Genomic DNA, 25,725 nt, shown 5'->3' with positions numbered 1-25,725 from the left:
AGGCGTTTCAGGGAATTTGGCAGTACATTCAACCGGCCTCACAACCGCAGACCACGTGAAACCACACCAGCCCAGGACCTCCACATCCAGCATCTTCACCTCCAAGATCGTCTGAGACCAGCCACCCGGACACCTGCTGCAAGAATCGGTTTGCAGAACCAAAGAATTTCTGCACAAACTGTCAGAAACCGTCTCAGGGAAGCTCATCTGCAAGCTCGTCGTCCTCATCGGGGTCTCGATCTGACTGCAGTTTGTCATTGTAACCGACTTGACTGGGCAAATGCTCACATTCGAGGGTGTCTGGCACTTTGGAGAGGCGTTCTCTTCACGGATGAATCCCGGTTTTCACTGTACAGGGCAGGTGGCATAGTGTGGGTGAGCGGTTTGCTGATGTCAACGTTGTGGATTGTGTGGCCCATGGTGGCGGTGGGGTTATGGTATGGGCAAGCGTGTGTTATGGACAACAAACACAGGTGCATTTTATTGATGGCATTTTGAATGCACAGAGATACCGTGACGAGATCCTGAGGCCCATTGTTGTGCCATACATCCACGACCATCACCTCATGTTGCAGTATGATAATGCATGGCCCCATGTTGCAAGGATCTGTACACAATTCCAGGAAGCTGAAAACATCCCAGTTCTTGCATGGCCAGCATACTCACCGGACATGTCACCCATTGAGCATGTTTGGGATGCTCTGGATCGGTGTATACGACAGCGTGTTCCAGGTCCTGCCAATATCCAGAAACTTTGCACAGCCATTGAAGAGGAGTGGACCAACATTCCACAGGCCTCAATCAACAACCTGATCAACTCTATGAGAAGCAGATGTGTTGCACTGCATGAGGCAAATGGTGGTCACACCAGATACTGACTGGTTTTCGAACCCCCTGGACCCCCCCAATACAGTGAAACTGCAAATTTTAAAGTGGCCTTTTATTGTGGCCAGTCTAAGGCACACCTGTGCAATAATCATGGTGTCTAATCAGCATCTTGATATGCCACACCTGTGAGGTGAACTGATTATCTCGACAAAGGAGAAGTGCTCACTAACACAGAGTTTGAAAGATTTGTGAACAATATTTGAGAGAAATAGGCGTTTTCTGTACATAGTTCAGCTATGATAAATGGGGGCAAAAACAAAAGTGTTGTGTTTATAAGTTTGTTCAGTATAGAATCAAAAAGTATCAGCGTTTCTCCTAGGATACATTTCAGCAGTGGGTAGGGGGAGAGGGGCTTGGTTACACAGAATTTAAAGGAAATCTTGAGAAAAAAAAAAAATCCATATTTTTCATGGCAGCAATTATTGCTGTTAAAGGCTTCTATTGGGTATATTGACTCGACGATTGATGGAACAAAATATTATCACACATCCAAGAGTGAGTCTCAGAGGATAACGTCCCCCATGGTAACCCGTGTTGGACTCCTTATATTTCGTCAGGAAGGGAAATAGCATTATATGCTGTGAGCCTTTATCGTGCAGTAACAACGAAGGCAACAAAAAAGATTATCAACAGCAACATGGTAGAAGTCAAAGAAGTTAAACTAGGTAACAGGAAGTTTAAGGGAAGATGGGACTTAAGAGAAGGGAAAGTATTAAAGGGTTTTGACCTTGTCGCCTGGGGGGATAACTAAGTTGGAAACGGAATGGAAAAGACTCTTTCAGCAGGGGAGATAGGGAGTGAGGAAGCTAGTGACAGAGAACAGACCATGAATTTATCGTCTCATGTCAGATTTGTCTCTGTGCCCCCATCGCTCACTCAGAATGCAGTCCCACTCCTCAACCTTTATTCCTTAGACTCAAATATTGAGGATCAATATTGCCATTACCAAGACTATCTAAGATTGCTGTACACTCTGCGTCAGAGGTAGAAACTGAATTAGCCAACAGAATCCCTTAAGGATTGAATGGCCAAACCCCTAGCATGTGCAATGTTTCTCAAACGTTTATAACTACACTTATTTTCATAGGACATAGACATGAACGTGTCAATTTCTTACGTCGTTCGTGTTGTCAGAGTGCTCGTCAGCAGCAAGTGTGAGTGACGGACGGAGATTGAAAGGTGCTGGAGCCTAACATCGTCGGCCAAACTTTGAAATGAATATGTCCTGTCATTGGCTTCACCACAACCCCCACTCACTTACACACAAATCACAGGACACCACGTTTTGATTCAAAATGTAACATGTCCAATACCACCACTCAGATAAAAAAAAAGACTACACATCAATCATATAGTAAACTAAATCTTATAAAATGACAAATGAGGAAAGCGGTTCAGTTTTCGCTAACTATGCAGTTTTATAATGTGTTGGACTCAGCTTTGGAGCCCTCCAGTATACTGACATGAAAGCATGGCAAATTCAATCTTGATCCTATTTGAAATGGGCAAGATAAAGTCAGTTGCAAATGCACAGGGACAGAGGGGAGAGACACGTCATGTGGAGGCACAGAGGGAGGTACAGGGTTGATTGAAACACTGGAAATCAAAAGTGAGATGTTGTTCATTTCCAAGAAAAACAATGGGCAAAAACGATGTTTTTGTTCACTCACCCTCATCTATAAACACAGTAAAATGTTTCAAGAGGTTTTAAATTTGTTCAGCTGGCTGTGGTAATCATTCTGTAGGTGTGTAGTAAATGTTTTTTTTTTTAAATACTTCGAAATACTCTACAGATGGGCCAATCATTGAAATGGATTATATTTCAACACTGCCAATGTCCATTAGAGACACTGGCAATGGGCTGGAGTTGGGTTTGTTTGTTAGCATCCGAATTACCCCTTTCAGTCATTGGGGTACCATGTCGCAGGAAGCCTGCCCTTAGACTAGCAGTCAGAACAAGGCGCTGTATAGACGGGGAAGGAGGGATGGAGGTTGGGGAGTGAGATGACAGATTGGAGAGAGCGAGAAGTAGAGGATATTGTGAGAGGGAGAACAATTAGTAGGGAAGTTAGGAGCCTGTTAATGCATAGATAATACAGTTACACACTTACATATACATACATATATATATATATACATATACACACACACACACACACCCCTCAGCTATCCACAGCTTAATGATCTTTACTTGTGCAAAGCTTTGTAATTACAGCCAAATACATCCCCATTATTTCAGTGCTTTTTAATTTGTTGTGGTAGCAAGTTGCATCAAATTCTTTACTCAAGGCCATTTCAGTTGGCCTAAAACCTTTGCCAATGCTTCACTTCAGAAAAATCAATGCATTTAATTCCACATTATTCATTTTCTCTGCCTTGCTTTTTCATTTGGTATTCAGACCAAGGAGAACAAAAAGGTTGTGTGAGTGACAACAAAACCAACAGGCTTTAAGACATTATTGATTTGTTTGTGGAGAATTATGACTATAAAGGCCATGAGGAATGTCCTCGAGACATATGTCCCCTGAGAACAAAAGCGTATTCTTATTCCATCTGTTTATTTGTTGAACACCATCTGTCACTTTACAATAAGAAGAAAAATCTATAATTACTTTGTTTTGTGATTTCCCCTTCTTGTAAATTATCTTCCCAATACTTACTCCTATCAATACAGAATATACCTGGACTTCAACAATGCCTGTTCCTCTCAATACTGACTATGTCTGGACTATATCAATGTGTACTCCTCCTTATACAGACTATAACTATACCTGCTCTCTATACTGACTATTCCTGGACTATAATAATGCTCACTCTTCTCTATACAGGCGATATCTGTACTCTATCAGTACTCACTTCTCTCTATTCAGACATTATCTGGATGAAACCAATGCTTACTCCTATCCATACAGACTATATCTGGATTATAACAATACCTATTCATATTCTATACTGACTATATCTGGGCTTTATCAATATGTCTCTCTATTCAGAAATTATCTGGACAATATCAATACTTCCTTCTCTCTATTTAGACATTATCTGGACGATATCAACACTTCCTTTTCTCTATTTAGACATTATCTGGACGATATCAACACTTCCTTTTCTCTATTTAGACATTATCTGGATGATATCAATACTTCCTTCTCTCTATTTAGACATTATCTGGACGATACCAACACTTCCTTCTCTCCATTTAGACATTATCTGGACAATATCAATACTTCCTTCTCTCAATACAGACTATATCTGGGGAATATACAGGTCTGAACAGTTTTATTGCTGAGTTAACAAGTTTAACTAAATACGCTCGCTTTTGGAATAGGTCATAGTGGTAAGTAAAAAAGTGTCATGGCCCAACGACGTCGCCCACCATAGCCACAGCTAGCCATGCACCATCCAGGCAAAAAAAACCTACATCTAAACGACTATATTACAACCACAATTCTTCATCTTAGAATACATCACATTCCACCCCCGGATAAACCATAAACTTCCCTAAATCCAGGACTTATTTCCCCACTTCAGAGTTGAAGCATGATCACTGTTCAAAGAGAAAGATCTCTATCTGAGGTAAAGAGCTATATTTCACGGGAGCGAAGGGCTTGGAGTGCTGTAGTGTGAAAGAGACCGAGTGGAATTAGACGCATTAGCTGGGAAATGAAACGCCTTAACGGAAGGGACTGATGTAAGTCGCTCGGGGAGATGGCAGGGGGGAGTGTGAAGCTTTGTATTAACGCTGGCACATCAATAACCGACAAGCCTGGCAGAATTACATCAGGCTGCCGTTTCCAAGTCACCTGACCTCAGTGGTGTTAAAGTGGTGACCCTCGGGGCAAGGACACATGGGAGGCCGGGTCATGGATCCTGGCTGAGGTCACCCATAAAGGGGACTGAGGGGACCAATTTAACACCACAGAACCCATGGAGTAGATGACGAGGAACATACAACACATGGTCGACCAACCCAGGGCAATAAACAAGAGAAGGGGTCTTCAAACATCGACTTTAAAATCGTTTAGCGAACACCCTCGTCCAGAGGGACCTACAGTAGTGAATGCCTACATTTTTCGTAGGTTTTCTAGAGGCCCTATCAACCGAGCCAGTAACCTAACAAGGCCCGACCCAGGCAACATGGCCAAGGGGAAAGGCTAGGGAGCTGACGCAGAGTTTCCGTCCTGACCCCGGAGGGTTCGGCCCATCTCAGGATGTCATCAGGGTCTGTTCCCGGGGTCTGGTGTGGAGGTAGCTCTGCCAAATCCAGACCCGTCGTGGTCTCATGGCAACACGCCGTGTGAAAAAAAACGCACCGGAAACGTCTGTGGAAATATTCCACGGAGGGTTAAGTGTTGTATCAGAGCCACACCAAAGACCTTGAGGCGATGGGCGAGATGCCCGGAGAGGGACTGACAGCCGCCAGACCAAAACCATGGAATACTGGGGTATCACACTCACGGCAACGCTCCTGGTTGTGGTGGAAATAGAGCAACTTTGCTGTTTACACTTTTGCACTTTGCGTCACATTGCGGAATTCACCGTTAAATTCTGATTCACAACAGTCATTTCACTTGGGCTAATAGTCTCGGCATCCATACACTGGATTCATCTGTGCGAATATACAAATCTTCGGCTTAGAACCAACATGGCGGGGGGGCTGCCGTTGTGCTGAAACGCGTATGATACAGACATGCTAAATCACACTAACAAGAAACGGGCCGAGAGCCCAACCTGCTAGAGACTCACCGACACACACAGTTAGAAGGCAGACACATGGGATTCCTGACTCATCGCTTTATTGTGACATATCTGGACAGAGGGGCCCAAATGTATGTAATGCTGGATGATTTAACAAGGCAATTCTCAGGAGCTTCGAGGGAGGGAGTAGAGTTAGAAAACCACTCAGGGTGCTCGTCATCAAGCCACCAGCAATGGCTGTGCCTAAAATGATACAGAATTGCACTATGGTTCATGGTTAACACAACTGCAAGAAGGTGTAACCCTCATAAACTTTCTTTAAGACAATTATAATGGAACACAAACATTTTAGTATTTAATAATAAGAACCTTCCCGCAAAATTGTTCAACACTCTTATTGCAACTTATCTTATTGAAGCATAGTCTCTCTCCTGTCAATGGGCAATATCTCCACATGTGAACTCCAGTGCCCCTTGGGAGAGCCGAGATCAGCAATGCATGTATGTACAATAAATACAGCAACTACTCAGAAGGAAAAGTACCACTTAAGATTAAAAAAGAAAGGCGTCCGGTACAAAACCCTTTAAATGTAGTCATCATTAGAGAACAAAGACAGTGAATTTCAGCAAAGCTAGTTAGAATTAGATTTTTTTTTTCGATATGCAATAACTTCTGATCCTACCTTTACAGAGCACAAAAACATAAGAGAAATGCTAGAAACGGACGGTTAGGGCAAGCCCTTACCTTCTCTGATTTGGAGCTGGTGGTATTCTGTTGCATCTGGGTGACTATGAGCATGGCTGAATCGACACGAGGCTTTCAAAACGCACGCCTCTGCCACCCCTCCTTAACAGGGAAAGTCGTCAATAAAATCTTCAGGGTAGAGTGTGAGGATTAGCGCTTTCTTTCACTCCGTCTCACACACACACACACACACACACTCACACACACACTCAGGACAACCCCTCGCTGGCTGGCACGTTCCAAAGTAAATCAATCACCCCGCGACAAGGCTCCTGTCTTTTAGGTAGCCTGATCTGTTCCCGAGGAAGGGCAGTTTTGGTGTGTGTGTGTGTGTGTCTCAGGCTCTCACTCGTCTTACTTGCTTTCCTTTCTCTCTCTCCCTCACTAAGTATATCATTCTTCCTCTATCTCAAACTGCATCATTCTTTCGATCTCCCTCTCTAACTATGTCATTTTTCCCCTCTCCCCCCAGTATCGTGGTCTTGTTATTGACTCCACCTCACTTACTCTGTCAGTGTCTCTCCTGGTCCGTCCTTCAGGCTCCCAACTACCGCCCTCTCTTCACTTTAAATGATTCCCCATAGGACACTAAATGTTGGTTGTTGGTTATCTGCACCTGAGATACATTTCAGAGTTTTGGAGCAGGAGTGTCTATGAAAGCGCAGAGCCAGGAATGCATTACAGATCTCTACAGTTAGCCAAATAGCACCGGGGCTTTTCTTTTGTCCACACTCCCACGTGCCCTCTGTCAAATGTGCGTGAGTGGCAGTCACCAAAAGGCGTTGGGTAATATCTAGAGATAGTATTAGACTGAAGAGGTCTCTCTCTGTGTGTGTGTGTGTGTGCTCTCACAGTCTGTTTCCGCCTTACCATTCACATATCTGCATCAGCCTGCCAGCCCACGGATCACTTAAATCCGTCCCGGTGTAAAGGTGCAGTGCCAGGGATATTTATGCACGCCGCATCGCGCCCCGTATTTTACACAGGCGCGTATATTACCCGGCCTCCTCTGGGGACGGGTCGCTGACGCAATACGAGAAGCCGTTTTATTTATGTAGCCGTTGAGAGTGGCGAGCCTAAGTGCCAAAAAATACGACCAATTTATGGTCGCAGAACGATGGGTGCCTTCAGCGCGGGTGGTTCCACTGAACGGAGGTCACGTGGGGGGGAGGGGGGGAGCGGGGGGGGGGTCAGGACAAAGGGGCATGAGAAGGAGTAGGAAGGTGGGTTTTGAACAAGTAATCTCGGTCTCATTAATTCACTCGAAACACGCAGCACAGAGACATAGCCGTACAGACTGCTGGTGCAACCATAAAGTTGCCCGCAGCAGGCTGATGTAAAAAGAATTGACTGTGGTTAACTTCAAGTAACGGACCGTCATAATGGTTAGAGCTAGTGACCCATAAACTTGTGCGATGTGTCTTAACTAGAAAAGCACCAGAAGCAGATAACACCGAGGGACATTTCTCCAATGTTTAGTACATGGTTAACATCTATCGGATAGGATTCTATTTCTAGCTTACAGTTTTTTCGTTTTATTTAATCCTGTCCAATATGCAAAATCCGAGTAGAACATGTGACTTTTGAAAATACTTTGGGAGTGGCTTACTAACAATTGGAAGTGGCCCATTAACAGTGTTTTGAACCACAGCTTTTTCAAAAGAAAACGTTACCCAGGAAAGTAAATCAATTATGGATATTGGGGTATTAAGTCGGAGGCCTTGGATCTCTGAGAGATTGGGAGAAAATCCTGCGGCACAATCTCAGCAGGTCCATCTGGGAGACTGACACAGGTGCAAGCCCAGCACTTTTCTGTGGGAGGTCTGCTTTCGGGAAGTCCACTGAGCCAATAGCTGGGGCAGGAAAAGGCACTAGCCCAGAAGAATGAAAGGAACTGTCACAGTGTTGTAGGGAGTGGAGACAGACGCAGGAAATGTGGTAAGGATTTCTATAACCCAACTCAAAGCACGTCAAAAACTGACTGGGCAAGGCCAAAGTAAAGGGAGGTGAAAAGCCTCCAAAACAGAACACGTGGACGAAGCCGGAACGATACAATACACATACGCATAGAATAGTCGTTCTCACTGCACGGGAATAACAGCCAACACAGCGCTGGGGAAACAGGGCCATACATATAGGCATAATAATTAGTGAGAATGGGAAGCCATTAGTGACAATATGGGGACAGTCCGTGGTGAAGGTGATTAGCCGGGAACCGTGGTAACTAGAAGGCTGTTGACGTAGACCTCCAGAGCCGGTGTAACAGGGATCAGCTGCCCTGGAGGGATTCCTGACAGGATCATATTTATGAATAGCTCGATGTTCCGTAAATGACAAATATTAATATATACAAATATTAGTGGAATTGTCGGAATTGAGAAATAACTTCTGTCCAGTTTGCATTTATGTCTACAGCAATGTTGGATGGTTCCAACTGACTCCGGATGATTATCTTTATCTACTGAATGATTCCCGGTCGTAAAGCAACATCATTTAAACATCAGTTCTTACAAAGGATGAGACAGTCTCCATGGGGGCTCCCAGTTGGCACAGCGGTAAAGTCACTGCCTTGGAGTACAGCTGTGTCGCGGTAGCCTAGTCGAGTTTCCTCGCCTAATTCACAAGTTTAACCAAGGTCGTGTTTGCCTTAGTGAGAAAAGGAGGGTTTCAAAAGGCATGTCTCCATCTTCAACTCTCCTGAGCCTGTCTGCGATGCCTGTGATAATGTAAGGTCGTGAGTGCGAATATGACTTGGGCTGGGTAATTAGGCTACAACTGATCACACGCGGTACATGGTCAGGGTGAATGGAGAAGCAGGCATGGGGATATAAAAGCCGAGGCGTCTCAGATGTTAACTAATGTTTGAATTGGAGAACAATCCCTCACTTCATAGGTCTCCATCCCCCCTTTTAGATCCATTTCTTTCATTATTCACCACAGACTCCCCAATTCCCACAGTTCATGAGGCAGGGTGGAGGAGACAAAATGAGAAAAACCCCTAAGGCTTAAAGAGGCACAGAAAGCAATTCCAAGATATTGCCTACCAGGGTTAAGTCTAAAGCAGGAGGCACTGAAGCTCAAATGGCCACTCCATAGACTGCTAGGTTAAGTGAATATAATTGTGACATTATTACTACGTATTAATGAAGATGAAAACAGAAATGTGTCTGTGTGGGTTTTTTACTGTATCACTATGTTCACATCAGGATAGTAAACCTTACAATGTGTCGGTTAAGGCTAGAGATTTTGAATGTGTTTCTGTGGGTCTGTGGGGATGAGTGGTTGTTTGTTTGTAAAAAATAAACCTGAAAAAAACAGAGAAATACAGAGCTAATCTCTATGAAAAATGATAATGACAAAATACAAATCCATTTTAAAATAGCTTTCCATTTTTTGATTAGCAAGCATTTCAACATTTCTGGAATTTAATAAGGCCTCTGAATTGAATTTGTAGTGGGGCCTTGGTTAATAACTTGACATTCAGCATGCAACTATGTTATTTAGATAAGTGATGGGCCTTCTCTGAACACCAAAAGGTTTTCGTGCAGAAATTTGCTCCATTCCTCATAATAAAACTGGTGTCTGATAGAGTCTGCAATCCTGTTTAATTTTAGAATTGTTATTAATAGGACCATCTGAATACTATAGTGGCCCCTAAAGAAAGCCTTACTTCGAGGATGAAAAGGTGAAGGTTTTAAAATAAAAGAGGACTAAAACCGCATCCGTTCCACATCTTGTGAAGATTAAACTACTAAGATGTTTTAAGACATTTTATACTTTGTGGGACAGGAAGGTAGTGAAAGCCAGAAGAGAGAGTTTCTTCTGAAATAGCGGTGTGTAGGATTTGAACCCGTGCTGCTGCAGTACATGTGCATCACAGGCAGCAGATTAGACTGCTGAATCACCACAGACCACAGGTATGAAAGTTTGGACTTGACTCCTGGTTTACTTCTCTGGTGCCTCGTTTCAATTACCAGAGAGGCTGTTTGAACGAGAACAGTACGAGCTGTACATCTGAAACAAGCTGTAGATGTGCAAAGCCCTTCGTTGGAAGACTTTTTAATGATAAGTAGGTGCTAAGTGACACCTCACTGAAAGTCACTAATGAGTCTTCGTCAACTGGATGCTTTTATATCTGCAGAAAAAAATCTAACTGGTTAAGATCAAGGGCTTTACATCGTTCATTAATACGGATCTATTAAGTCAGCTGAATTATTCTCCGGGCCATCTGTAAAACTGCTTAAACAGAAGTGGGCGGGATCAAGGTCAGAGGCATTCCAAACCCACAGCACTAATCAGTATGGCAAGCTTGATTCCTCCAGGAATGATTGATAGCACTGCCAGCCAATCAGTTGATATGGAGATAACAGAAGCCTGAGCTAAGATGGGGACAGATGGGGAGGACCACGTGCTGTGTGTTTAATAATATACAGACGTGTCATACCGACACATGTGGTGAACGAAAGGAACATTTCCAAAGGAAATTACTTCTACAGAGGCATCTCCTGATTAAGGTCCTGAGGGAACCAACCGCTGAGTATTATTTGTTTTATTTTTTAAATACTCAATGAATCATCCAGACATGAGCAGTTCATTGAATGAAGACATTTTGCCCATCGCTTATCAAAATAGAATATAATCTGGATGTCAAGTTATTAACTCATACTTCCCAGAAATCAGAAGACCCTGACGGAGGTCATCGATTTAATTAGTTAAAATCAGTGATTCTCCATCATGGGCTTGAGAGATCCTGTACACACCCTGTACTGTATAGGCAATCTTTCACAGCTGTAGATCCCTACTATTTTTGTTAGACAATGCTTAGAAATGCCTACAGCAGATGCTTGACATTTCATGTCCAGTCTCTGCTGAGGATGGCCTGAGAATGGCACAAAGCCTTAAGGTGGCAAACTACAATAACCAATTGTGGCTTTGTGATGCAAAATCACAAAAAGTAACTATTTCACTACCAGGCGGCAATAAGGAAGCGGTCATACCTTCCTCTTCACTGTATCTAGATCACCACCCACAGAGAGAAGGAATAGTATCCTATTTGCTGTTAGTTCCCTTTTAATATTTTGACTTTGGCTTTGTGGATTTTCCTCAGAGTATAATCCTAATAAATATGAGTTCTCTGAGAAACCAGCCATCCAAATAGATCAGAATCAGTAGGGGTTGACTGTCAACAGGTTGAACCTGTAGTCGGATAATGGCTTTGTTTGGTAGAAATTGTAAGCTGGTTTGTTGTACCCTATTATTCCCCAGAGATGGTTTTAGCAATTTGGTTCTATCAAATTGTAAACCGATTTATAAATCAGTACCCGAATGAAGTACCTTTTCTCAATCTACTACACAAATCCATCTCTCTTAGCAGGTATTCCGACTGTCATAAAAACTCGGGCCAAAAAACTCTGAATAAAGATACATTACAATTAAAAGGACTGTGCCAAAATATGGGTTCCATCACTGCAAAATCCTAGGGATGTAAAGGGGGAAAATAACAGATATTATTTGCTTTCAAAGATTGGGGAAGGTCTCACCCACAGCCACAGCCCTAACAAATAGACTCGCCTGGGAGTGGATGAGTAAATGCCTAGGGAGCGGATGAGTAAACGCCTGGGAGCGGATGAGTAAATGCCAAGGGAGCGGATGAGTAAATGCCTAGGTGTTGGGGGGAGGGCATTTAGTGCCACTCAACCATCCCTTTGTCTCCCAGCAGACATGACCACCTAATGTTTCCTTGTCCTCCTGATCGCATCCTCCAGGCCTTACTAACCCCCAAGGGTTTACTAAACCACCATGGGGGGAAGCAGCTGGCGCTCATCCATCCTGCCAACTCAACCACTGCCGTCACGTCTTCCCCTGTGCTCACACCGCCCGAGCACTGGGAAGATACTGCGACAGTCATCCTGGCCCTGGATGAAAGTGCCATTTAAGTTGAATGTAAACCTAAGATGACAAGGAGCTAGCGTTTACAGTAGCTAAGGTTTACAGTAGCTAACGTTTACAGTAGACACACAAATGACCTCAGACCGTTGCAGTGACCTCACTCCAAACTACAGCTCTGCTCTCTGTGCTAGTCAGCCCTGTGTGTTTCCTGCTATAAGCATCAAAGTTTTACACATTTGTTCCTACATCTCAGTCCCCAGTATACCATTTTCCTAGAGTGCTTTTCTAGCTTTACTCTGTGTTCCATTTCACAGTGACAATGTGTTTAATTTGCAGCCGTGTGACCCTGGTGCTATCCATGATATGGTTAACTATTCTCACATCGTAATGTGCTAAATGCAAACATAATATTTTCATAATAACCTACATGGCTAAGGAAGAATAAGGAGGAACTCTAGTCTTCACGTCTGTTCACCAAGTCATCTCACAGCAGAACCTTTCCTGGCCAGATAGTGCTGCTATATAACAGCCTATTTCAAAGAATCCCTCTAGACTATTCCACAAATTAGAACAATTCTCCAGAGTGTAAACACTGTTCCTCACTGTGACTGGTAGAATAGTTCACATAATGAATATACAGAATCAACAAAAAGGGCACACACGATTGGTGAAAAGGGAGAACTAAAGCAAAATGACAATATCTACTGTAGCTACCTTTCATCAAGACAGAAAAGCTAGCATTGCAAGACAGACACATTCATTTGTATTCGTTTGTGCAAGGGAGAGTCACGCAAAACATCAATGACAAATCTGTCTAGACGCCATTATCTTTGGCTGAATTCCACAAGAGAGCCATAGCAATGCTGGGAGTGGTGGCTAAGAGCCACATTCTCATTTAAGCTAGTAGCTACACCACAAAAATGCTAATATGTTTCCTGTGGGGGGTGAAGCACACTTTTTTTAACAAATAATTTCAGAAAACACATTTTGGGCAATTTAGCATTGAACTGAGAATGCAACGGCTGAGCTGAATTTTTCTCCACTGTGGTTTCGGTGAAAGGTTGCGGGTGTATTATTTACCGGGTGCTTTGTAAACAGGACCACTGACTTTCTAGCATAAATTGAAAAGCAAGTTAATGTTCAATAGCAATCTTTTATGGAGTAGCTGTTTTCTTGCAAAGGTAGCTTTTCCATGATTAGAGAAAAAAGGCATCCTGGAATTTGGCCAACCACTGTTCCCTCAACTACATATCCCTCCACTGGTTTCTTTAATTCAGTTTCTTTTTAATCATTTTTTCTGGTTATGTTCAATCTCTAATTTTACACAATGTTTTACATCATTCCCTCCAATTTGGACATACCAAGTTGCTTTTATTTTCTTTCTACTGTTTTATCCAATTTTATCCAATGAGGGCATAACCTGGGAACACTCAGGGTTAATTGTTAGGGGATTAGAATCAGCGACCTTTCATTTAATGGCCCATTGCTCTTGACCACTAGGCCTCCCTGCTGCAGCAAGTCATTTCATCAGCAGGAAATAGTATGCTTTAACTAGTGAGCCGTTTTGCTTGGCAAATTCAATCCCCAAATAGATTAAATTCTTCAATGGGTGATGTTCTAACTGAGAGGGAACCAGTATCTGTAAACGAGGTCCGATGGATAGAGGAAAGAGCAATCCATGGGTCCCTTTAATAAGGTTTCTTCTATCAAGACGATAGTAATTGGTTGTTGAGTATTCCAACACTAATTCTATTTGTTTTAATGAACAGAAACGTAGCGGTGGTGGTGGTGGCATTTCCAAATGTACCCTTGTAGAACTGAATGGCCTCTACTGGGGCTGGGCACATATTGACCCCCGAGTTCCACACTAAAATGTGTAGAATAAAGTAGAGTATACTCCATGTTTCTCTGCCAGAGGGACCTGTCCTACACATAAGCAGTCCTGACCTGTCCACAACAGGGCTACAATCGTTGCGTCAACCATTCCCCTTGAAAGCAAACAACGAACATGTCACCTTGGCAACCCAGCTGGTCCTGGTTATGAGCAGACCGTTGAGGACACTTGTTCCCATGTATACGATTAAACTTGAAACAACCAACCGCCATTTCAGTGACTGAAGAGTTTTTACTTGATAAACTGCTTTTCCATCCACCACAGAGGTAAAATCAAATGGCCTGAGCCTGAATGATGCCCCTACGGAGTCAGAGGGGACTTTTTTCCATCCCAAAGGTTTTGTGTTAGATGCAGAGATGTAAACCAATAGCTGAACACTGCCAACCAAATTCTTCACCAATCAGCAGGAAGTTTCTGAGGTTCATTTAGCGCTGCCTTAGCTAACTTCAAGCACAGAAAGAGTGGCAAATAGTTAACACCGAAAAAATTGGCAAATATCCCCCAAGATCCAGTGCCAAATAATTTGACAAATTTCATTTATGGAATAGTATCTCGTACGTTGCTATTCAGGAATACAAGGAGAAGCTACTTTCTAAAAACACGGCACATTTAATGCCTGTATAAGACGAGCAACCCAACAGATGGTTCTATCGAATCATCCATTAATGTGGGCCATGCTCAATATCATTATGCTCAGATAATTCAAGCACTGGCACAAGAGTCATATTGGCCAAGAAAGGTAGATAGGGGGGGTGTAAAGAGCTAACTACAGGGGCAAAGTTTGGCACCAGGAATGAGTAGAAAGGGATAGGGCGAGGCTTGGCAATAACTCATTTGACAGCTCTGGCCTTACTCCCAGCTGGGCATGATGGCACAGTCCCTGCAGGCACAGTTCTGTCTGAAACTCACAGCGAGGGGAAAAGTGTGACGTTCAGCCACACAGTGACTGTCGCAGACTTCTCATGAATGAAACATCACCCAAGTCAACGTATTCTAGTGGTCCTGTGTACGACAAACACAAATTGCAGTAATGTAGATAATCCTATTAGAATGAACTCTTGCACCTGGTGACAGCTGCCAAAGTGGGCCGAGTTGTTTTGCTTGAAGGACAAACCTAATGTCAAAGCAGAGTTTGGGGAGGGCTTCTAAATAGCGCAGCGGTTTAAGGCACTGCCTCATTGCGATCTGGGCTCTTATCGCAGCGTGCCAAATGTGTCTGTGTACCAAACGTACGGTATCGGCGGGAGGGACGTCTCGTCCCGTTTCGCTCTAGCAACTGTGTGGTGGGCCGGGCGCCTGCAAGCTAATTGTGGACATTAACCGAAGTGCCTGGAGGAGCGCTCACGCTCAAGCCCATTGGACAGGACTTACTTCCTGGTTGAGCAAGCGGTATGATAAGAAGCAGAAAACCTTGGTAGGATGATCTTCTGGGGACGCCATGACCAAATCCTCAACTCCCCGAGCATTCTGGGAGCTGCTGCGAAGCGGAATAACAAAACTGAATATCCGCAAATGACACTGAAAGTGTCATTGTTCACTCCTCCCGTGTCCATGGTCACGCACACAACCACACTTACTTTAAATTCATGAGGCAGGTTTTGATGACCAGTACATTAGCTTTGCATTAGAACCAACCATTAAGGAAAGATAATCCTCACAACCAATTTGCAACAGAAAATAGTGGTGCTATGCAACGGCCTAAGGCAAGCAAATGGGCCACATCAAACTCGATTAGCTCTAATGTTAATATATATCTTCTGCTCCGGACTGAAAGATTACTGGGCTCCCAGATTTGGAAAATAATTTTGCAAAGTCCACTGTGACAACCAACACACAGTAATTACTTTTGGAATAGCAGAACTAGCGTAACTCACATGCAGCTGAGAAGAGCATATACATATCATGGACTCTTAGTACTGTGCAAGAGAGTGCATCTTGACAGGGAGACAACAGAAAGCAATTTGTTTTTGTGAACTTGAAGTGCCCATTCACTTTCTCAAGGCAAGTAGAAGTCCTTTAAAAACAATACTCAGTCTAAGTGCTAGCTTGTCTTCCTTTTATCTAACATGTTTATGGTGCTGGATTCACAACAGCCAGACTGAGGATAACTTTGATACTAGAGAACGCTAACATATTACCAATAGAAGCATCCCTGTAAGGTTTCACACATGGTGACAAACTAAGACATTTCAGCTAATGGCTGAAATCAACCTGCATATAGATACAGGTTTTTTTTATTTAAGATCTAAGAAATAATAAAGTCATTCATGACAGATCATAAATTTCTAGTAGGTTGTGGTAAAACCCATATAATATGGCCAAGTCTCCAGCTTAAGGTCTGTTCGTTATCTTGACCTCTTCTAATGGATATTAGATCAACCTCATGACAGCTTTATGTGGGCTTAATGGGTGGCAATTTTTTTGGTAAACGCTACATTTCAGTGAGCAGATGGGTTTGAACTTTAAGCTCTGCAGGGTAGAGAAGGCCATGTCCAGCTGACAACAGGGCTGGGCCACCTGAACTTTGATTCATTGACAGGTTGACCTTTAGTAGGCTCCAGGGGGCAAGTGAGATACAACTTAACCCGAGAAGCCTGACAGCACACGAGCTTCTTTCCATTATGGCCCAAATCTATCAATCCACGCTTGGAATGTCTCTCAATCTCTCAGTGTTCGAGGAGAATTAAGTGACCATGTTTTTCAGATACATCTGCATTAACACCTGAAGGGCATTGTTATTTGAAGGAGATGATTCAATGTTGTCTGGGGAAATGTGCGAATGGAAGTGTGTGTGTGTGTGTGTGTGTGTGTTAGGGCTGCAGGTTATGAGCAACAACAGCACATAGCTACATTTCTCCAACATACCGCAGTTGTGATACTTCATGAGATATAAATCAAAATACTGAACTGTGGGAATCACAGAATAACTACTGGAAAAGCAGCATAGTTCCAGATTGTAATAATCGGTTGACTGTTATTTGACCTAAAAGAACAGCCGGCAAAGACGGAGTGAATCTAACAGTGAGGAGGAGGAACTGCACTGTTTCTGACAAGGGCAAGACTCAGTGTGTGTAAGAAGCAGCCAGAAGAGGAGATCAAAACAACTGAGAAAACTGTCTACGCAGCTGAGATGTGCTCTTGCATAATGAATATTGATGTCAATATTGTCATTTTAATGTGAATGTAATTAATCTGGCAGCTCTAGTGTGTGGGTACAGTTTTTACCATCCTGTTCCGTATTTGTTTATTTATTAATTCTTTACAGTTTTTATTAATTCTTTAAATGTTACATTTGCTTGGTTGGCTTATGGGGTAGGTTTAGGGTAATAGTTATGATGGTGGCTTGTGTTAGAATCAGGATTAGGGGTTAGGTTTTGGGTTAAAGTGAGGTTTTGGGTGAAGGTAAACAGTTATGGTTTAAAGTTTAGGGGAAAAGGCATTTGGAATAGAAATCTGTTTTAAGGTCAGTCAAATGTAAATGTGTGTGTATGCTCCCTTGTTACAATACAGAGCTGTGGAAAACACAACAATAGTAATTTCAAATATTATGTTTTGTAATTAATTAAGAACATTAAACAGTTTTTAAACCCATAGCAACACTGCGAGGCAACCAGGAGAGCACATGAAGCAGGCTGGACATACCGAACTAGGGATTGGGGTATTACAATTAATGGGGAAAGTGAAAAATGAGGCATGCTTTTAGTTTCATCTGTTATTATATTGACATGTCTTTGTGTGTATACATAAACAGCATGTTGATGGATGATTTTGCCAATATCAGAAAAACTGTCTTATCCTGATATATAGTCCAATACCACAGAGCTTGCTATGTTTAATTGAAACGATGATTTTAACATTGGAGAGGCAGACAGCAATGTTTTTACAAACACCAGTTATTGCAAACCAAGGACTAAGCTGGAAGCGAGAGTATACGGATGCTTTTTAAAGCAGAGAAAAAGTCATGAATTCCCCAGGCTAAACTGATGGCACAAGTGACTTCTGAGGAAAAGATCACAGATATCAGACTTACCTATGGTGTACTGCTCCTTTAGCACAGTTTAGAGTTTCAACCAACAGCACACATTTCTACCAATAGAAATATCAATGCATTAAGTATCTTAAATGGTCATTACAACGGTCAGAACATTTCAGTGTTTGCCAAACATAACGGTACAGGGGTCCAGAATGGCTCAGTGATTTAAGGCACTGACCCAAAGTGCAGCTTGCTTCGACAAGGCGTGGCCATAATCACAAATTGGTCATCCCTTAATATTTGAACTAAATATTTGATATACACTTGTATACATACAGATTAAGGTAATTGTGTCCTCTTCAGGGCAACTTTTTTCATCCATGTAAACTGGGAGCTTCTATAGCACAGGGGTGGAATACTTGTACAAGCAACATACAGTATTTCAGAGACATTTTCTTAGAGATCTTTCCCCACATAAAACCAGTGTCATCTGACAATAATACATTTTGAGTTTCAGTGATTAAAATAAAATATCAAAAGGCAACCAAATGTTACTGTACCATTTGTAATACCTTTACATAGCTCTTATATATATACAAATATATAAATACACACAGCATATACTGTATATACAGTAGTACATAGACTTCCATAGCATCATTCCTTTATCATGGAGCACCTTTCTGGGACTATGACTAGAATCAGTTCCGTTCGGCACTAATTAATAGGTTTCTGTGCATGAGTATGGATGTCTGCCAGGGAGCATCTGCCCAAACGATGGGATGTAGTGACAGCAGGCTGCGACGCCACAGTCCTCCATTAAGTCGGCCTCACTGGGCTCTGGTCACCTTGCACTGGCACACACAATACAGTTAACAGCCACCCTATAGGCCATATAATGAAGTCACACTGTCACTATAACAAATGACATATCCCCGTTTCTATCAGGGCCAAGCCAACAAACCTCTGTCATTCAGGTCTTTGGTGATAATCCATTAATAGCACAACATAACATGGGATGATGTTGTTAGCTGATCAACAACAATGTTGGTACGATTTGGTGGAATAGCTTTATCAGGAAAACACTGAGTTATGGGCAAATAGCATATTGCAATTTGAAAATAATGGAAAGTGTCATGATGCCTTGTGGGTGAAATCAAATTAAAGCATTTCTTAAACACGACAAAATCTGGTGGAAAATGGACAGGCAAAAATATGTTATGACAGGAGAAGTGACCGAAACATTTCCCAGTATATTTGTTTGAATGTGTGTTAAGTTCATGTTGCGTAGACCAGTCTGATTTATGCCTAAAATATTTGCACTCCGCACATTCTGACTATATGTCGAAAACATCTGTAACTCTAATGCCACTAACAGACGCAAGAAAGAAAAGGTCACATACGGTTCCTAGAGGTCTACACATCCCTTCAACAGTCTTGACATTTTGATGCCTTAAAATAGTACCTAAAAAAAGTTTAACAGATCAACACAACCAGACAAGAGTGTTTGTATTTGTCTTTCACTGTAGCAAAACATTGCTCATGTAGAACTTCAGAATAGAAAATGAAATCCTCTAAACAACAAATGAAGGGCTTTTTTATGTAACATTTTAAGGCAACATAAGCCTGGGCAAGACTACAAGATCTACAAATGCCCTTTCTCACAGTATAGCAGCAGATGAGTCAGTGAGTCTTATTTTATTTATGTAGATTCTAACTATGTCGTGGCTTTACTCTACTATATCAAAAGTTGGCAGCATAGGAAAAAACCTGATGAGACCATGTCACATGAGACAAGAAGATTTAGGTAGACACGGGGTCTATGAATAAAAATGTGATAACGTCACGTGCCAGTCACTCATCACAGTGTATGGAAACAGAGAATAATGGCATAATCTCCTGAAAAAAACCTCAGCGGAGATCGTCTAATCCTCCACTCCTAGCTATGGGTCACACTGAGGACGTCTAGATAAAACTGAACGGCTGAAAGTTTCAGTCTGATGTGAGGATCACGGGTTCGCGCAAAGACACAGACACACGCAGAGGTCAAGTCAGTGTCAATCTTTCCTGGTTTCATGTGAACGTGCTTGCTTCGTCGTCCCCCACTTTCATCACACAGGTGAGTCTTCACTGCCTCTGCTAAGAGGCACATCGAGGCACCAGAACAACAGATGCCACCCTGCCAGCATCTAATGCCACAATATGACAGCGGGCACATGTCAGGGGGTTAGACAGGTGTGGGCCAAAATGTAATCACGACATGATTGAGTCAAGCAGATAAGTTTGTGAAAAAAACAAGTACGTTCTGCAAGAAATAACATTCTCTTTTGGCCCGAATCTCGGCGTACGGATCGGTGACGCTGCGTTTTCCATAATTGGACTGGAAAACAGCCATAAGTGCTCCGTGAAAACCTCACCAAAATGAGCCTGTCATTTCCGCTGACAAGTAGCCTTGATCTAAGGATCTTGCACAGCCTGTGAGGGACAGGAGTGACATAAGGCCTTTTATCCACTGGGGTAACTTGCATAACCCAGCATAGAAATGGCATCACATAACATGCCTCTATTACCATATCAATCTCAGCGTGCAGCACAGCCTTCTTCATCTCACTGTAGTATGGCAGGAAGACCTCCCTGGGAGACTTCCTGTTGGGCTTGCCTGCTGGTCACACACCATTCCTGTATTATGTCCCACAAAACAGACCAGGAGATGCATAGTGACAAGCCTGACCTTCAGCCCAACCTCCGCACTATGTGAATAATTGACAACGCATTAAAACAATTGTATTGGGATGTGGGGAACAACTTGAACGTGTCCTCATGTTCCTCAAACCATTCCTGAACAATGTAGTGTGCAGTGTGGCAGAGCGCATTATCCTGCTGAAAGAGGCCACTGGCATCAGGGAATACCATTGCCATGAAGGGGTGTACCTGGTCTGCAACGACGTTTAGGTAGGTGGCATGTGTCAAACAGACGTCGACATGAATGCCCGGACCCAGGGTTTCCCAGCATATAATTTCCCAGAGCATCACACTCCCTGCAGCGGCTTGTCGTCCTCCCACAGTGCATCCCAGTGCCATCACATCCCCAGGTAAACAGCACACACTTACATGCTGTTGGTATGTACTCAGCAAAGCTGACCGGGAGCACCCCACAAGCCTTGCTGTTTCAGAGATACTCTGACCCAGTCGTCTGGCAATGACAATTCGGTCCTTGTCAAAGTCGCTCAGGTCTTTACTCCTGCCTATTTCTCTCGCATCCAACACGTTGACTACGAGAACTGGTTGCTCGCTTACCATCTAATCTACCCAGACTTTGACATGTGCCCTTGTTAGGAGATGATCGCCGTTGTTCGTGTCATCTGTGAGTGGTCATGAAGTTTTGGCTCATCGGTATATGTATTGGAAAAACCAGGAAGGGCTCAGATGCCCACTGCAAAACTCTGGCCCATAATCATTTTAGTCAGCACTCTAGGATGACTCCTTAAGGTGACCTTAAATAATTTTCCCAGTTTCCCCAGACTTCACAGATTTGTTTTGAAGGAATGTCAGATGTAATTCCAGGTTCCCAGTTCTGAACCAAGCATAAGGACCCGGTTGATCCCATAACCAGGACATAAACCCACCATGATTTATCAGTCAGCACTATTACAAACGTAAATAGCACATAGTCCCTGTCCCTGTCCTTGTCTGACCTAGTCTTCTTCTGACTTAGTCTAAATATAAATAGACTCTGGATTTAGCCCAGATAAATGTATTCATTATTCCAATTGGACTCTTAATATCTCACCCGGCACAGCCAGAAGAGGACTGGTCACCCCTCAGAGCCTGGGTCCTCTCTAGGTTTCTTCCTAAAATTTGGCCTTCTTAGGGAGTTTTTCCTAGCCACTGAAATTCAACACTACTGTTGTTTGCGCCTTGGGGTTTAAGGCCGGGTGTCTCTGTAAAAGCACTTTGTGACATCTGCTGTTGAAAAAAGGGCTTTATAAATACATTTGATATTACAGTTCAACGTTCTGGCTAACAAGAGGCGTATGCTCCCCTTGATCCCAGATCTGTTTGGGCTGTCTAGTCAACTCCAGGTCGTCAACCATTCTACACAGTATGAACCGATCTTGGACCAGGCTATGGTAAAATCCATCTTTATAAATTATTAAGGGGCCAGAGACAATATAACATAAGGCTTTCATATTCATTGCTTGGTCTTTTGGGGCTGCATCACTACATTAGACAGACAACCCGAAAATGTTATACTCGATCTTGTTACGCATGAAAAGTTAATTTAGGTGTGGAAAAACATTCTACTGAACTAATATCTTCCTAATGCCTGGGGAATATATGGTTCCTTTTCTAAAAGGTGTTATTCAATTTTCTGTCTGGCTCCCTATAATTATCTCATTAAAATGCTATCTCTTAAAAGAGAACAGCCTATTACCAGCAGATATAGTATGAAAAAACAGCTAGCCAGATAGAGGTATAATCTCGACTGAAAAAAAAAACAAAGGTTCAGTTATCTTTTATACTAAATCACAGTGACATCACAGCCAGTGGTACAGAGGGCATTCAGTCACTCTCTCACTCACACACACACACACACACACACACACACACGTGTGCACACACACAGAAGGAGACTCAGAGAGTTTGTTAAAAAAAGTCTAATTGAATTTCCAGAATATAGCCATTCACAATGTCTGGCTACAGGAAGTCTGGAGAGACAAAACAAGAGTCTTATTAAAGGGACTTATGTACCACCCAGAATTCCACCATGCACTTCCACAACTTCTGCAGCCAGGAATAAAACGTAACGTATGAATCAATCACAGAGCCTCGGGCGGCAAAAGGAAGAACACAGCCTTGAATGTAAGCCTTGCATTGACATGATAAATACCTTGCCCAATGTACACAAAAACACACACACACACACACACACACACACACCATTCAGTTCACCATTGAGTTGATCAGCCAGTTTAAGGGGGCTGTCAGTAAACGACTTCAGAGCCATTGAATGAGTCATCAAGGGTCTTTTGAAACAAAGAACGGCCACTAGAATGACACCAGCTCATCCCTGGGAGCACTGTGAAGAGATGTTAAATAAGCCAGCACAGCTGATCTCAGTGAAGACCAAACCTCAGCCACTCCTTGAAGAGTTTTAATCACAGTTACAACCAAAATGTTTTAAGATAATTTCACCCTCTGACGGGTATTATCAATCAGTACAACATTTTGGCATGGAAAATCTTGCTATCGATTTAAAAATCCAAGAATATCAGCATTTAATTTCCTTGTTCACCACAGCAAATCTGTTTTGGCAATGTAGTCTACTCTACACAAGGGTAGAACAGGAAGAATAATCTACTTTCAACCAAGTGTAAAGGAGATGGATTTCATTTCCCCTACTGGATAAAGAGTTTAAAACCATCTGGGCCACATGGCTTAGTTTGCCCTGTTTAAGAATAGCTGCTTTCTTTGTTTAGAGTTACTGTTATTAATAAATATCCTGGTGAACCAAAATAAATTCCCTGTCATCTCACGTCCCAATATACATGATCAATATCACATAGTTGAGCATTTTTGCTCAAATCTGCACAATTCATTTATCCATTGTGCTGTTTGATTCTGTCCATTATTGATCCATGAATGAATGCAACCGGAGGTCAGGGGAGAGCCATCTTTATTCAGCACGAGGCTACCATGTTAACCTTCCATAGTTCTTAATTTTTTCTCCATAATTGTGAATTTTACACAGTCTTTTATGCCAGGACACATAGGAGGTGGTCAGTGGTCATAGCCAACCATTACACCGTCCAATATGCTCCAATAAGAAAGGTTTATCCTACAAAAAACCCTTGTACAGCCTATCAATCACTTCATAAGCAACTCCTGTTGATCAACCTTGCACACCTTTACACTAAAACAAATTAATAATATACATAAAACATTTTGGAGCATAAATGTCATGTCACCTGCTTAGGCTGTAAAATATTTCTACAAAGCCAAAAAACATTAGCTACCATGACACTGTTTTTCTTTTGGAATTGCTGTTTATTTATATAAAATTTTTATTGTAGACACTGTTGCTACTTTTCTGCTTTCTGGATCAAAGCAGCAATCTGTGAGTGTATTCGATAAAAAATTGGTCTGATTTGCAGAAGCCATAAACGTCAAGTGCTACAGATGCCTTGTCAGCAATTTGCTCAAGTTCATTTCAATGAACAGAGCTCTGATAAAAAAAAAATAAATCATCCTAGATTGATTTGAATAATAAAGGTTTTGGAATATTCTCGCCTCCCTGGTGACACAGCGATCTAAAGAGTCTTTTGTAGCACCAAACTGACCACCCTGGTCTAGCATTGACCCCTGGCTCTGCCACTAGCTGACGAAGGGCTGGGAAGCCGGCATGGGCAATGCCAATGTGTCACCATTACCTAGGGAGCCGGGTGTCATTGTGAGCAGGGATTTCCTGATCTCATCAAAATCCAGTAAGTCCCTCATGTGAATGAGCATGCCCTTATACACACAGACACACCTGACCTCCTGGTTGGAAGAGGATGCTGGGGAAAAGCTGAATTGCTTTGTGCAGGTGCCTATGAGTAAAGCTCGCAGCAATCTTCAGTTCTCATGAATCCACTGAGTCATGTTCCAATGAGACAGGGCCACAGATATAATTGGATTTGATTAAACTGGATAAATACTAAATAAAAAAAAATGAATTGAAACATTCTCATAATCATTATTAAAGAAAAGTTCTGTCAACATCTAAGTCTGAGTTTGTCTCCTTTTCCTTTTTTCTTAATGTGTCTCTTTTTCTCAGTCTCTCTTTGAGTGCCTGTATTGTTGTTTCTGTGAGTCTCTTCTTGGGTGTCTCTATTGTTACTGAGTATAATCTGATGTACGCAGCAAGGGAGAGACACACTATCTGCTGCTAAGGGAGTGTCTCTGTCTTTTTTCGAATGACTTTGTCTCTATCTTGGAGGGTGTGTGTGAAGTTTCCTTCTCTGACTATCTTTCTTTATTCCTCAGGCTGTGTGGCTTTGAGTCTCTCATTCACATGAGACATTTTATCCCACCTTCCACCTTGTCTGTAAAATCAAAAACACATCTCCTGGTAAGGGACAACGAGTCCACCTGACCTGACCATGGTCTGGCTTTGGAACCAAATGCAGCTCTAGCCTAATAACATTTTCTACATGCAGTGGTGAATTGTGATCTGTGGATCGGGACCCGTGTGATCTATAGTCAGATCCCAAAACCCTGCAGGAATCAAGATCCCTCGGTTAAGCTGAACGATTCGACACAATGCCCCTTCTCGCACTGCTTGCTCATTCCGTGCACAAGTAGGCCCGGGCTATGAAACACAATTACATTAAATGGTATGAGTAAGTGACGGAGGCCAGCTCCTGATGGCCGGATCGTAATGAGCGTTGCTGAATGAAATCAACATTAATGCAGAGCTAAAAGATGCTCTTTTCTGGGAAGGGAGGGTTCCGCTGCTAACAAAACCACTTTAGGCTTCTTTTGACAATATAATCCTCCTATGCTAATTGCAGGTCATGTTGATAATTTAAGAATAAAAACCCAAAGTGCGATGACTGCATAGCCATGCGATGAGAGAATTTTGTCTGAGCAACAACAC

At 42.6% G+C, this 25,725-nt stretch overlaps 1 long non-coding RNA gene across 3 annotated transcripts in view; it reads right to left on the bottom strand.

Moving 5' to 3' along the window:
• Nucleotides 1-25,725, bottom strand: part of dpp6a — a 211,447-nt gene that overhangs the window by 150,666 nt on the left and 35,056 nt on the right. Inside the window, exon 1 of one of the 3 annotated variants that reach the window (XR_002195868.3) lies at nt 6,331-6,399. The exons of the other annotated variants lie outside the window; for them this stretch is intronic. This is a non-coding gene — a long non-coding RNA (dipeptidyl-peptidase 6a). Of the gene's footprint in view, nt 1-6,330; nt 6,400-25,725 lie in introns of those variants that run through there. 3 annotated transcript variants of the gene reach the window in all.

Source organism: Esox lucius, chromosome 21 (assembly GCF_011004845.1).
Source record: "Esox lucius isolate fEsoLuc1 chromosome 21, fEsoLuc1.pri, whole genome shotgun sequence".
Taxonomy (NCBI): domain Eukaryota; kingdom Metazoa; phylum Chordata; class Actinopteri; order Esociformes; family Esocidae; genus Esox; species Esox lucius.
This window is presented reverse-complemented; position numbering and strand designations above follow the sequence as displayed.